The 12081-nt window shown below is 46.5% G+C and overlaps 1 pseudogene; it reads right to left on the bottom strand.

Annotated features, from left to right (window-relative positions):
• Positions 1 to 6504: 6504 nt before the first annotated feature.
• Positions 6505 to 7196, bottom strand: LOC116574095 (annotated as a pseudogene).
• Between the last annotated feature and the right edge of the window lie 4885 nt (positions 7197 to 12081).

Genomic DNA, 12081 nt, shown 5'->3' on the forward strand with positions numbered 1-12081 from the left:
GCGTGTTTTCTTTTGTTCTCTACAAGCACTGGGCTTTAACTTCTGGAATATTGAATTTCGTTTGCTTCTTCTCCCCTTCCCCAGGCTACTGAAATCGGTTGCTATCTTCAGCTGCTCTCCCCACCCCCTGTTCTTCTGGTCATGGTGAATTTGGATCCGTAAAAGCCTTGTAGCAGCGTCAATTATTTTTTTAATAAAAGATAATATTGGTCTTGGCACCAAGGCTTGTCAGAAACGCTCCCTTTCGCTTTCCCTGAATGAACGACTTGCTCCTAATTATAGACCTCTTTTTTTCTTGCTTTCTCAGGCTGAGTTCAGCTTGGTATGAACATCTTTTCACAGGCCTTTCTGGTTCATGCTCTGGAGTGATTAAGAAGGATCCCGTGCTTGGTCACTTCTTGTCCTCTTCCGAGGACATTCCAGAAAGACTTGTTTTGATAAACCTGCTGAGCCAGGCTCTTAAGTCTACTGGGAGCACGGAGCTCCCAGGTGGCTGGTCACCTTGGATTTTTGGCAGAAGACCCAGGATTTCCCCTGGGACTGAGTTAGGCACCGGCCTGGGCTGGGATATTGGCCGCTCCACATGCCAACAGAATGATCTCAGGGCCAGAACTCCCTGAACCTCCATGTCCCCATTCGGAACCCCGGAAACATAACTCCTACATCACGAGACTTAACCAAGACAGTGCTTGTCAAATACCCGATTTAGTGCTGAGACCCAGTAAGGGCCAACAAATGGCCCCGTGCATTCTGAGAGTCTGTCCAGCAGGAGAGCTGTGACTTAAAAGGGTTCCTGTTCCATTTAGTGAAACTGTTCATGTAACTCGTTCCTCAACCAGATGCCATGACCTCATATTTCACTAATGTCACTTTTTGTTATATTTAAAATTCTCAACTGGAAGCCTTTTATATCCCGTTCTCTAACTTGCATAATGAGTTTCTGCGGAACTCGAAAATTAAAGTAGCATTTGCTTTCTTTTAACTGCGCTAAGCAAAATCATTTGTTTTATTTCTGCAATTTGAGTCTCTCTTTCAAAGGCTCGATTTTTGCCGATTCCCCCTGGGGTTTCCTTTCATCAGCGCATTCCCGGAGTGCCCCCCTCCCCCCCTCCCCAGCTTAGAAATCACAGGACGCACTGGTCATCGTGTGCATATTCAATTTTCCAAAAGGCAGCTGAGAAATCTCGGCCTCGGAGATCGGCTCTTCTCAGTTTTCAGCTTTGGTTTCTCTCAGCCCGAGGACCGTTTGGACGCGGGCCTAAGAACATAGTCACACAATGTCAGAGTATTAGCATTAAGTGGGCGATGCCCCTCTTCCTGCCTCCCGGCCTCATTTAGAAAAACACGAGAAAATAAATCTAATCTCCTCACGGTTCCCTTGCGCTGCACCACAGCCGGAATGTTATATGATTTCAAATTACTTATTAGAAATATTCCTGTGGGTATCATGTTGAGGATTACTTTTCCAAGGTTATTATAGTGCCTGTATCGTTAGGAAAATGAGGTGTAATTCTACCTGCTATCTCATTCCAAAGGCTTCCTCTACCTTTGGACAAAAACCAACTTCCAAGTCAAGGAGTGGGACATTTATCTTCTGTTTCACCCTCGCTTCCCATCACATTTTGGATGACAAGCAGAGGGTGGGAAAAAGGGCTTTCTCGAACCATTTGCTTCTAATAATAGAGTGCAGGCTTATCTCTTCTTTCAAAAGAGCTGATGTGACACCCAGAGGGAGCTTAGCGTTAGAAAAGGCCAGTGCCCCAGAGTGGAATTGTTGAAGTTTTGCACTCCTGATCATTTGTGAGTAGAAAAACAAGGAAAATGCTTGTGGAAGGAATTCAGATCAATGCAATGCAAATATGGGTGCTAGAGGGCAGCCGCGGCGGAGACTCCTGCTGGGACTCCCTGAGAACCAAATCCCGGAGTGACCTTGAGCAAGTCACTTCACTTCCTTAAGTCGGACCGGAAACTGCCTTCCGTGTACCTATCGGGGGTGTGGCTGTGTCACAAACGCATGTATCAATTATCTGCATTTGGATTTACCTGAGGCAAATCTTTCAAATTCATTGACAGCACTCACCATTTAATTATTTTCCACAGGTGACAGCTCCCTCATTCTGCAAGAAACACTAACATTTCCACCCCTTACTTCTCTGACCTGCCCGTCTCTTGTAGTTCTCGCTTCCTCTATCTCATTGGTGCCAGGAAGCCCCTTGCAACATCAATTACATTGTCATTTTTGCTCCAGGGACATTTGGAAGGGCAGTACATTCAGCTTTTCCTAGAACCTTTCAGAGAGCCTACAAAAAAGCCCTGTTTTCCGCCCAGGTTTTACTGAGGGATAAACACAGAGAGGGATGGGAAAGGAAATCTGTTCCCAGCATCTTCTGAATCAGTCTTCAAAGCAAGGGTCCTTGCTTTGTTGGAAGGGAACGTCCACAAAATTTTAGAGGACTGAATTTGATGAAAAGCATAAACCCAGTTCCAAACCAAATACCAGTGAGTTTTGAATAGACTTCTCTTCTCCTGGTGCAGAAAATGGAAGGTTGACTTCATTTGCATTCACACATTTTTGTCCTTCGAGTTTGAAAGATGTAATTGCTCTCTGGCTAGGCGAACACGGCTGATTTTGACCTGTCCAAAACGAATAAATCAAACTTTGAAAAACGTTTGGAGACCCTGAACAGATCAACCACATTTGTTTTACTCTCATGACTAAGTCTCCTCAGCTAAAACAAAGTAAGAACATTATGCAATTATTTAGAGGAAATTCGGGACCTTTGGGACAGTCAATCATATAATTCAGGCGAAAGTGGATTTGGGGCCCTGACATTTGCAGATAATTGCGCAACCCTCAGCTGTGTGAGCTGGTCCTGGGAGAGCTCGCACCTTCGATTTGCCCCTTTTCTCCCATTCTGCTTCACTTTGTGCCTCTTGATTAGCAATAAAATGAATAAATCACACACAGACCCTGTCTTGGCTCTTGTGAGATACGCTAAGAGAGATGAATACGAAAACTGTAAAATACCAAACTAAAGGTGTCCTCCCCAACCGCATTTCTCATTTAAAGAAAAAAAAAGAAGAAGAAGAAGAAGAGAGACTCGTTCAGCAAACATGAGCTTCGAAACTAAGGCTCAGCCCAGATGTTATTAAGTATAAATATTTATAAGACCCATAAAGATCCTGGCTAAGCTCAATTTTGCCTTAATGTGGCAAATGTTTCAAATTCGGCTCTTTCACTGTTTGAAGCCTTTAGAAGGCAGGATACAGTAGAAAACGCATTACTGCTGGTGAGAGCAGGGGAGTTTCTCTTTTATGTTTTATGACCGGTTTTTCATTGGGGGGTATTGCTTTTCTCAGGAATCACTTCTCAAAGCCTGTCTTTTCCAAGAAGCCAGAAGAAGGTATGTTTGCTGTAGTCATGAATTCAAGGGGGCACTGAGTGAGGCCCCCACATGGTGAAACGTGCATCCTCGCCATGAATGGGTGGAGGAAAGCCAGGTTCTCTTTGTTCTTTCCTCATCTTGGTTATTATGAAACATACAGCAAGAGCCTAAAAGCCTCAGTGTAGTCATCCATTCAGTGGGTATGTGCCTATTACAATAAGCAGTGCACAGTTATCCCACGGTTTTAAATCTTGAATTTGGCTAATTAGTGCATGCTTTTCCACAGAGAAATGTTGAGCCACACTATGAAAAATCACTGCTCTGATAACTTTTAGAGGCCTAAGTGAAAGAACTGTGGGCACAGAAGCTGTGATTCTGTGACGAAATAGATTTAACTCTATGATGATTGGGGCTCCAGATTCTTGAACAGGGCTCAATGTATGAAATCATTATTATTTTTCATCCTTTTGTTTTATGGTAACTAAAATCATCTGCCCACAAGTCTTGTCCACCAACGAACCATGCAATGCCTAGTGATCTCAAACCCCTTTGGTTAAACACACCGTGTTAAGATCATACCCACCCACCTGCTGCAAAAAGATTTATTAATGAATAGGAGGATTCATCTGTGGGTGGGGATGAAAAGAACCTTGAGTTTCCCCCTTAGAATAAGTCCTAATTTGCTAAATAATTCGTGCTTCATTGGGAAAGTCTTGAGGCTCTTTTAGCCAACTGGGCCTAGCCCAGGTCTGGAGCCTATCCCTACACATGCGGCTGAGAGCTCAGGAATGGAGGCCCACGGCCCTTCCCCAGCACCTGGATTCCACTGTTTTAGCAAGTTCTCCAGGCCTGTCCATGCCAGCCCACCCTGTTCCCTACCCCCATTCTCACAGCTCAGCCCTTTTTGGCTCCTCAACTTGGCAATTCATGTTCACCCTGGGTGCGCTGTTCTCCTCCATGGAGGCCTTCATCTGCTGGACACATCTGGAAAGTGCTCCATGGTGCTTACCTGGATTCCCTGATTAATGTAGATGTAAAGATTTTATCAAGGCTCCTGGCGGCTGGACTTCAAGATGTAATCACAAAATCAATCCACATAGACTAACTGGGCAGAGACTCACTAAGAAGACATCCCACAATGTCAGGCACTTAATTAAGGCACTCGGGCTCCCCTGCCCCAGATTGATTCTTTTCTCTGCCTAACAGGTGATACTGCTCTAGGTGGACAGGCCACCAGGGGCTGGAGACCAGCCTGCCTTCAGAGTCTTGCAGTTCATAGGACTGCCACCAGGGGGAACCTGCGCATCATCCCACTCCCCAGGGAATGGACCAGAGAGGACCCACGAGATCCCTCTTGCAGTTGCAGCCCCCCAGCAACCTTCAAGAGGCAGCTCACGGGGTTTGTAACATCTGCTCAGCTGCATTTTGTTTGCTGAGCTCCATGATTCTTCTCTTAGCTTCAGGCATGTACTGAGGATACGCAGAGGCTCCTCTCTTCCCCCTGCCTCCCCTCCCATTCTGTGGTGTCCACTCCCATGAGGGATTGTCTGACCCCTGGGCACTCAGCCTGCTGCTCTGGCCTTATATCTGGGAACACCAGCCAGGCTGGCTTGCTTGGCATCGACGTTTCTATTGGAAATTCAGAGACTTCAGACATAGAGGTTATTAACAATGTAAGCACCTTGTGAAAAGTAGCGCAGATCAGAGATTATCAATTTCCTGCCTCTTGACGATACTGAGCTCAGTCTGTGCAGCCATTGCCTGGCCTTCATTCGTCAGGCTCATCTGGCGTGATTTTAGCACATTATCATTTAATTCCGCAAACATTTGCCAGGCATTGTGCTGGGGATATACTTGTCATGCTCCAGTAATTTATGGACTAGTGAGGGAAGAAAGTCAAGTCAACAGGCCATGATAAAACAGGGCGTTCTGGCAAGAGCTGAGGGTAAAGGGCTTCCAAAATCAGGCACTGTCCGACTCAGTCCTGGAGGAGGAGTCCCCTCGCCGGCCCTCAGTGGCATCTGAGTAGCTCTGGGCCAGCTCTGGTGCCTGGGCACCTGGCACCTGGCTATAGAGAAGCAGTTCTATTCCCCTGTAGCAGCAAGGGACTGGAAGGCTCCAGAGAAGTTCAGACTGTCATTTATTCATTCAACATTTGCCGGAGTACCTACTACATGCCAGACAACAAAACCAGTCCAAACTAAGCCAGGCTGGACAGCACTCTTCATCGGGAAGCTACTGACCCACTGATGCCCACATGAGACACCAAAATCTTGAGTCCAATAGTCAGGTAGAGTCCACCCAGTCCTGGCCTGAGAGACAAAGCTTCCAGTTCTTCTTCTCTGGATCCAGACCCTTGGCCATCCTGGAGGATTGTCTCTGCTGTGGCCAGAATGTGTCTCATCCACAATTCAGTGGTCTAAGAAATACAAATTTTTAAACATTTTCCATAACTTTATTTCTGTTTCACGTTCCTGTTCCCCTGTCAGTCAGAATCGGGTTTTCCATTTATTCTGGATTTCGTCTCCCCATGTTTTCCAGAGTGGCGTTGATGTTCCATGGACTTGGTTATACTGAGGCAGGAGAGTTGGGGGGGATTTAGTGTCAGCTGAGCCTGTCCAAATAGCCCCTCAAGTCAAGGCTCTTTCCACCAAGGAGAGACACTGAGATAAGTTCCTCCCACTGCTCCCATGGGGCCCTGGCCACCTGCAAACTAGCTCTGCAGTCTTCACTTTCAAGATTCTGTCCTGGAAAACTATCAGGGCCTCTTCTGAGACAGCCAACCTGGGACTCTTTTCTCATTCCTGGGGGGCATTTTTTTTTTTTTTAATAAGCTAGAGGGGGAATCCTTTCTCTTTCTTGAGGTTTTTCTCTCTGAGAGATTTCCTGTACCTTTGGGTCTGCTTTGGAGTCATGGAATAATACCTTTATGGGGTTAGACTTTGAAAAACCAAGGCTCTTTTTTTTTTTTTTTTTTTTTAAAGAAAATGCTTTATTTCAACTTTATTTTTGTTTTCTGTTGAAGAGTCTGTGGAAGAATAGACTGGAATGGTTCCTACCCCGCCTGTGACCTGAGCAGTGGGAGCCACAGACCAGGCTTCATGGCCAGCAGAACGCTCTAGGCGGCAGCCTCGGACAGGCTCAGATAGCCTGCACGGTCGGACTAGTCTGTGACCTTGGCTTGATTGGCAGTAAACCTGGGGGCTGGAACAGTCCATTTGCCCTGAAACTCCTCCTTGGTCCCAGCCTTCTCAGCAGCAGTCTGCTCTTCCTGCTCCGTCTCCTCCGGATCTCTGTGAAAGCAGACATCCCGCATGACCACGCATGGGTGTTCAAAGGAGACAGTGCCGTGCATGCACTAAACTTTGCCCGCTAGCTCCCAGCACAGCAGACCCGCTGCATGAGCTCCCTTTATGTTGCATGGGATGACAATGTCTGCAGAGCACAGAGGATAGTCTGTATCATACAGAGCAGTGGTAGGCAGGCTAACATACAGTGCATGGGAGAGAGAAATCTCAGCTCCTTGAAAAGGCAGGCTCTCATTAGTGAGGGTTCCAGGAGCAAAGCCTCCAGTGATGGGAGCAGATCCCGTGGCAGCAGCAAAATTCAGCTTAGCCCACTGGCCAATATTCCTGGAGGCTGTGACAACTGACATCAGCCAGGTTTTCAATGGCAGCAGTCGCTCAAGCTGCGAGCCGAAACTTCTCCCAGGTTCTCTTCTTATTTATGACATAGAGGCCATCACTTTTCCTTTTGTAGCTTGTACTGATCTGTTTGGAAGTCAGGGTTGGTGCCATCTAAGGAGGACATCCTCCCCTTTCAGTTGCAGGATATCAAGAGATCTGGACACTGTGAAAGAGACCCTCTACCCAGAAGAACACTGCGTGGCCTCCTCTCTGGGTATTGCAAAAGGGTGCACTTGCGGCTGTGCCATCCGCCTGGCCCTCGGGCAATGCAGTGAGGGGACACAGGGAAAGAAGGGCGATTACCAGGAGAGAAATTTTAAAAATCAGTTAATATCTCCGTGAAAGTGTCAAAGATGTTATTCTACCACATCAAGGCATTTTTAGTTTTTAATCCCTGCCTAGACCAAGTTCCCAGTTCCCTTTAAGAACAATCTTTCATCTACCAGCTCTGTGTGGCTCCAACGTGCGTGCGCTGCAAAAAGGCTGCCTCCAGATTTATTTCTGCTCCTCCAACCCTGTGCCTTTCTCCCTGAGGGTAAGTCTCCCAGCACCGAGGCAAACAGAGGGGTGGATATAATATAGCTTGGTGGGAAAGCCTCAATGCCAGAGAAATTTGGGCTAACCAGATCCCCACGCTTCTCTGGGTAAATCAACCAGTCTCTAGACTACAGTCACTTTGGAACGTCGCTAGGCAACTATCTCACCACGCACCCTCCCCACCCCCAACAATAAAGAGAATTGACTGGTAACGAACCATAGGAAACTCTTTTTTTTAAGATTTTATTTATTTATTTATTTGACAGAGAGAGACACAGTGAGAGAAGGTACACAAGCAGGGGGAGTGGGAGAGGTAGAAGCAGGCTTCCCTCTGAGAGAGAGCCCGATGTGGGGCTTGATCCCAGGACCCTGAGATCAGGGCCTGAGCTGAAGGAAGATGCCTCACAATTGAGCCAGTAAGAGACTCTTGGATAGAGAGCAAACTAAGGGCTGATGGAGGTAGGTGGGTGGGGGATGGGCTGGATGGGGGATGGGCGTTAAGGGGGGCACTTGTGATGAGCTCCTGGCGCTGTATGTAAGTGATGAATCACTGAATTCTAATCCAGAAACCAATATTGCACTATATGTTAACTAACTAGAATTTACATAAAAATTTGAAAAATACAAAAACAAAACAAAAGCATTGAGTTGGCTCTGGGAAACACAAAAATCAAAGCCACAGACAGGCCTGCCCTTAAAGAGCTTACAGTAGAGGAAGAAAGGACACAGAATGTGTGTTTTGATCTAAGAAAAGGAGCTCGGGTTTGAACATGCACTGTTTTGAGTTAACCGGCAGAAATTTCTGGAACTAAGGATGGAACCAGTAAGGTATAGATGATGATTCAACACTGATAGGAGACAAGATCATAACAATTAAGAAGAGCTACTATATTGAACACTCTATGTCCTGAGTCACATGATACCCTAATGTCTTCACATGAATTAACTCTTTTAATGAGGTTGGTATTATTATTATTATTATTATTATTATTATATTTATCCCAAATCAAAAGTGAGAAAACTCTGCAAAGGTTAAAGAACTTGTCCAAGGCCTTGGGGCTGACAGGCGGGCATGATAGGAGTCAAGGTCAAGCTGAAGGGCTCGGAATCCATGGAACCAGGGTGCCACGCCTTTGACCAGACAGTGTTTCCCTTAGGTGTCTCTACCATTCTGTTTGAGGGAAGCCGCGCCATCGTTTGTCTCTCGGATTTTCCCCACAGCACCTCGCACACCTGGCCTCCAGTTAGTGTCTTTGACCGACTGACTTTTTAAGTCTCCTCCTTTGTGAGGTGGCTGTGAAGTGTTATCCGAGACATTGAACTTCATTCCACACACTCGCATTGAGTATCTAAAGCAGGCAGGTGTGAGAGTGGGATTCAAAGATAAGTAAGATGTGATTCCTAGCCTCTAGGAATTTCTGATTTGTGTGTGAGGAGGAGGGAGAGAGAGGAAGAGAAAAACAACTCAAACCAGCTCCTGCCACAGTGCAGGCCCTGGGAATCTTCTGGGCTCCAGGCCAGCTCACAGAGACACTATGACCTCGGGAGCAGCCTCGGGGAGCCTTGATACAGGACTGACTTCCCACTAGGCACAGCGGGAGGAGGGCCTGGGACCCTTGATAGGTTTAGGAGTACTGAAAATGTTTTCTACTTTTCTTTTAAATCGGAAAAACAATGGATAATAGTAATGAACTCAGCCTGGATTATGCTTATCTTCTGCCAACACAGGTATTTAAAATTTTTTAATTAATTAATTAATTAAATTTGCTTCTTTGTTTACTCATTTGTTTATTTGCTTGCTTGCTTGCTCACTGACTTACGTACATGGAGGTAGAAGATCACGAAAGCAAAAGTGTCCGAGACCCATGAAAGTCATGGCTCCGCTGTGGGGGCCAGATTAGACGCTCAATGCATGCTGGTGCTGGATTTGCAGGTACTGGATTTTATAAGGTGCTAAAAATTGTTCTTGACTCTGAAACTTGGGGTAACGTTTTATCATCGATTAACGTCTCAAGGTCCAAAGTTGATAGGAAAACAAACTTTAAACCATGAAATTTTGTCCTTATAAGACCAGGATGGGGGAAAAAAAGATCCAAACACTGGCATCCCCTTCCTGGACCCCAAATAACACCCCTGTGTGCCCCCCAACCCTAGAATTATTCAGAATCAATTGCTAAGAACGAGGTTCCATCTCTCTCTCTGCCCCGAGGATGCAAGTGCCAAGAGCAAAAGCCACATTCTGAAAACCCAGACGAAACCCACGCATGCTGCCGGTGACTGAGAAGGGAAGCCACGCCAGCCCTCCTGCTTCAGTTCTGCTGCTCATCAATGGGCACGGGAGGCCCTGCCGGCTACTGGCTGGGGAGTCAGACTGGAGCGGGCACCAGAGCTGGAGTCCAGAGCGGCAGCTGGTCTCAGGAAGAGGTGACTGTGGAGAGGGGAGTGCAGTCCCTGTGGGGCCATTGGTAGCAGAGCCGGCTGGAAAGGCAGGGCAGTCAATGCAACGCGAGAGCAGGGGTTAGCCCAGAGGCGGCCTGTTCCCCAAGCCACTCAAGGGATGGCTCTGGGTGTTAAGCTTCTTTCAAAGCCCCACAAGGACTTGGAATCAGGGTGAGGGCAGTTAGACGACATCTGAGAAGGGTAAGAAGAGACAGTGACTCATGCTTGCAAATGCTGACCGATGCTACCTCATACCTGAAGCGCAAAGTGACATTTCTCGCCCTTTCCCCAAATAAATCTTCCCTGTGCTGCATTCTCTGAGGACCTCAAGGCCTGTCAAGGACTTGGCCCCGAGCTCATTGAAACCACAGTAGATTGCCAAGTTTTGCAGATGTTTGCACTGACTGCTTTATGTTTTGCAATATTCTAGATCTGTTCCCAAGTGATGTTCATCCATTCACCAAGTTAATGCTTAATAAGAATGATCTACAAAGGGTGACAGCTCCAAAAGACGAGGAGAGGGAAAAGCACCTCCAAAGAGAATGGATGGGCAAAATAAATAAATAAAAACAGCGCGGTTCCCAATAGCTTGAGGTGCGGAAAAGGGAACTTGAGCAGGAAAAGAAAAGAAGACAACGGAGTTTATTTTATTTTATTTTTTTTAATTTTTTTTTTAAGATTTTATTTATTTATTTGACAGAGAGAAATCACAAGTAGATGTGGGGCAGGCAGAGAGAGAGAGAGAGGGAAGCAGGCTCCCTGCTGAGCAGAGAGCCCGATGCGGGACCCGATCCCAGGACCCTGAGATCGTGACCTGAGCCGAAGGCAGCGGCTTAAACCACTGAGCCACCCAGGCGCCCGACAACGGAGTTTATTTATGGACACACGGGCATGTTTCTTTTTCTCAGAAGTGCTGTGAGACCCCACCTGGGCCAGGAATGTTCCCGCTGACCCGATCCCGAGGGGAGATGTTGATACGGATGAGCACAGAGGAGCTGTGCCTGAACTCCATGATGTGGGCTCTTGTGGAAACATGGATCTAGTCAGTGGCCAAGGAGGGGTTAGTTCCCAGGGCAAGGAAAGTTTGGCTAACTCTGAAGGAAGCAGAATGAGCCCAACCTCCAAAACTTGAATTACAATTCCTGCTTTTTAGCCCGCTTTTATCTACAGCATCTCATTTAATGCTGGAAAAATCCTGTGGGCATCCATATTAGTATCTCTATGGAAAGGTAGAGAGTTAAAGGCCAACTGACAAGTTAGCAGCAGATCGGGGATTAAAGGACAGGCCTCTTTTCCTTCCCTGCATTTTGTGTGATGTATAAAACACTAAGTCTGCTTTATGGCTGCGATGCGCCGTATGGGCCACTCATAGTGTCTCCAGTCCTTCCCTCGATGCTACGGGAGTAGTGTTATCATCTTCATTCAAAGATGCCAAAATTAATGCTCAGGGAGAGATTATGCAACAGACCTGAGGTCACAATCCATTTGACAAAAAGATGAGGCCTCTGTTTTGTGCTAAGCCTGGGCTTTCTCAGATACCAAGCAAAGCAGGTAAAATTGAGAAGAAGGAATTCCTAAAAGGTCTCAGTCAAAGTGAGTTGTATTTGAAAAAAAAAAAAATTTAAGGCAAAATAATCATTGGGTGCACTGTGGGTTTTGGTTTTTGGGGGGTTTGTTTTGTTTTTTTATTTTTTGGTTTTTGTTTCGTGCTAACAGGCTGAATTCCATGGAGGAACAAGAGAAGAGCCGTAATTGCTTGGAAAGATTGCAGATGTACCCAGACTCATTTTATTAATTAAGCAGGCCTGGATGCTAATTCAGTTGCTATGCACCAGAGCTCCCGGGACATGCACGCAGAAGCGGAAACTTTAAGGAGATTTATATATAATGCAGGTGGGAATTTTAGAAGAGGAGAGGAGGAATGTGGTTGCACAGCCACGCTATGCTAAGCACAGAATCCGGTTTCTTAATAGCGTCGGTGGCTGCTGCCACCCCAGCTCTCCACAGGCTGGAGGACATGAGGAAGGACATGG

This window comes from Mustela erminea, chromosome 15, assembly GCF_009829155.1.
Source record: "Mustela erminea isolate mMusErm1 chromosome 15, mMusErm1.Pri, whole genome shotgun sequence".
Taxonomy (NCBI): domain Eukaryota; kingdom Metazoa; phylum Chordata; class Mammalia; order Carnivora; family Mustelidae; genus Mustela; species Mustela erminea.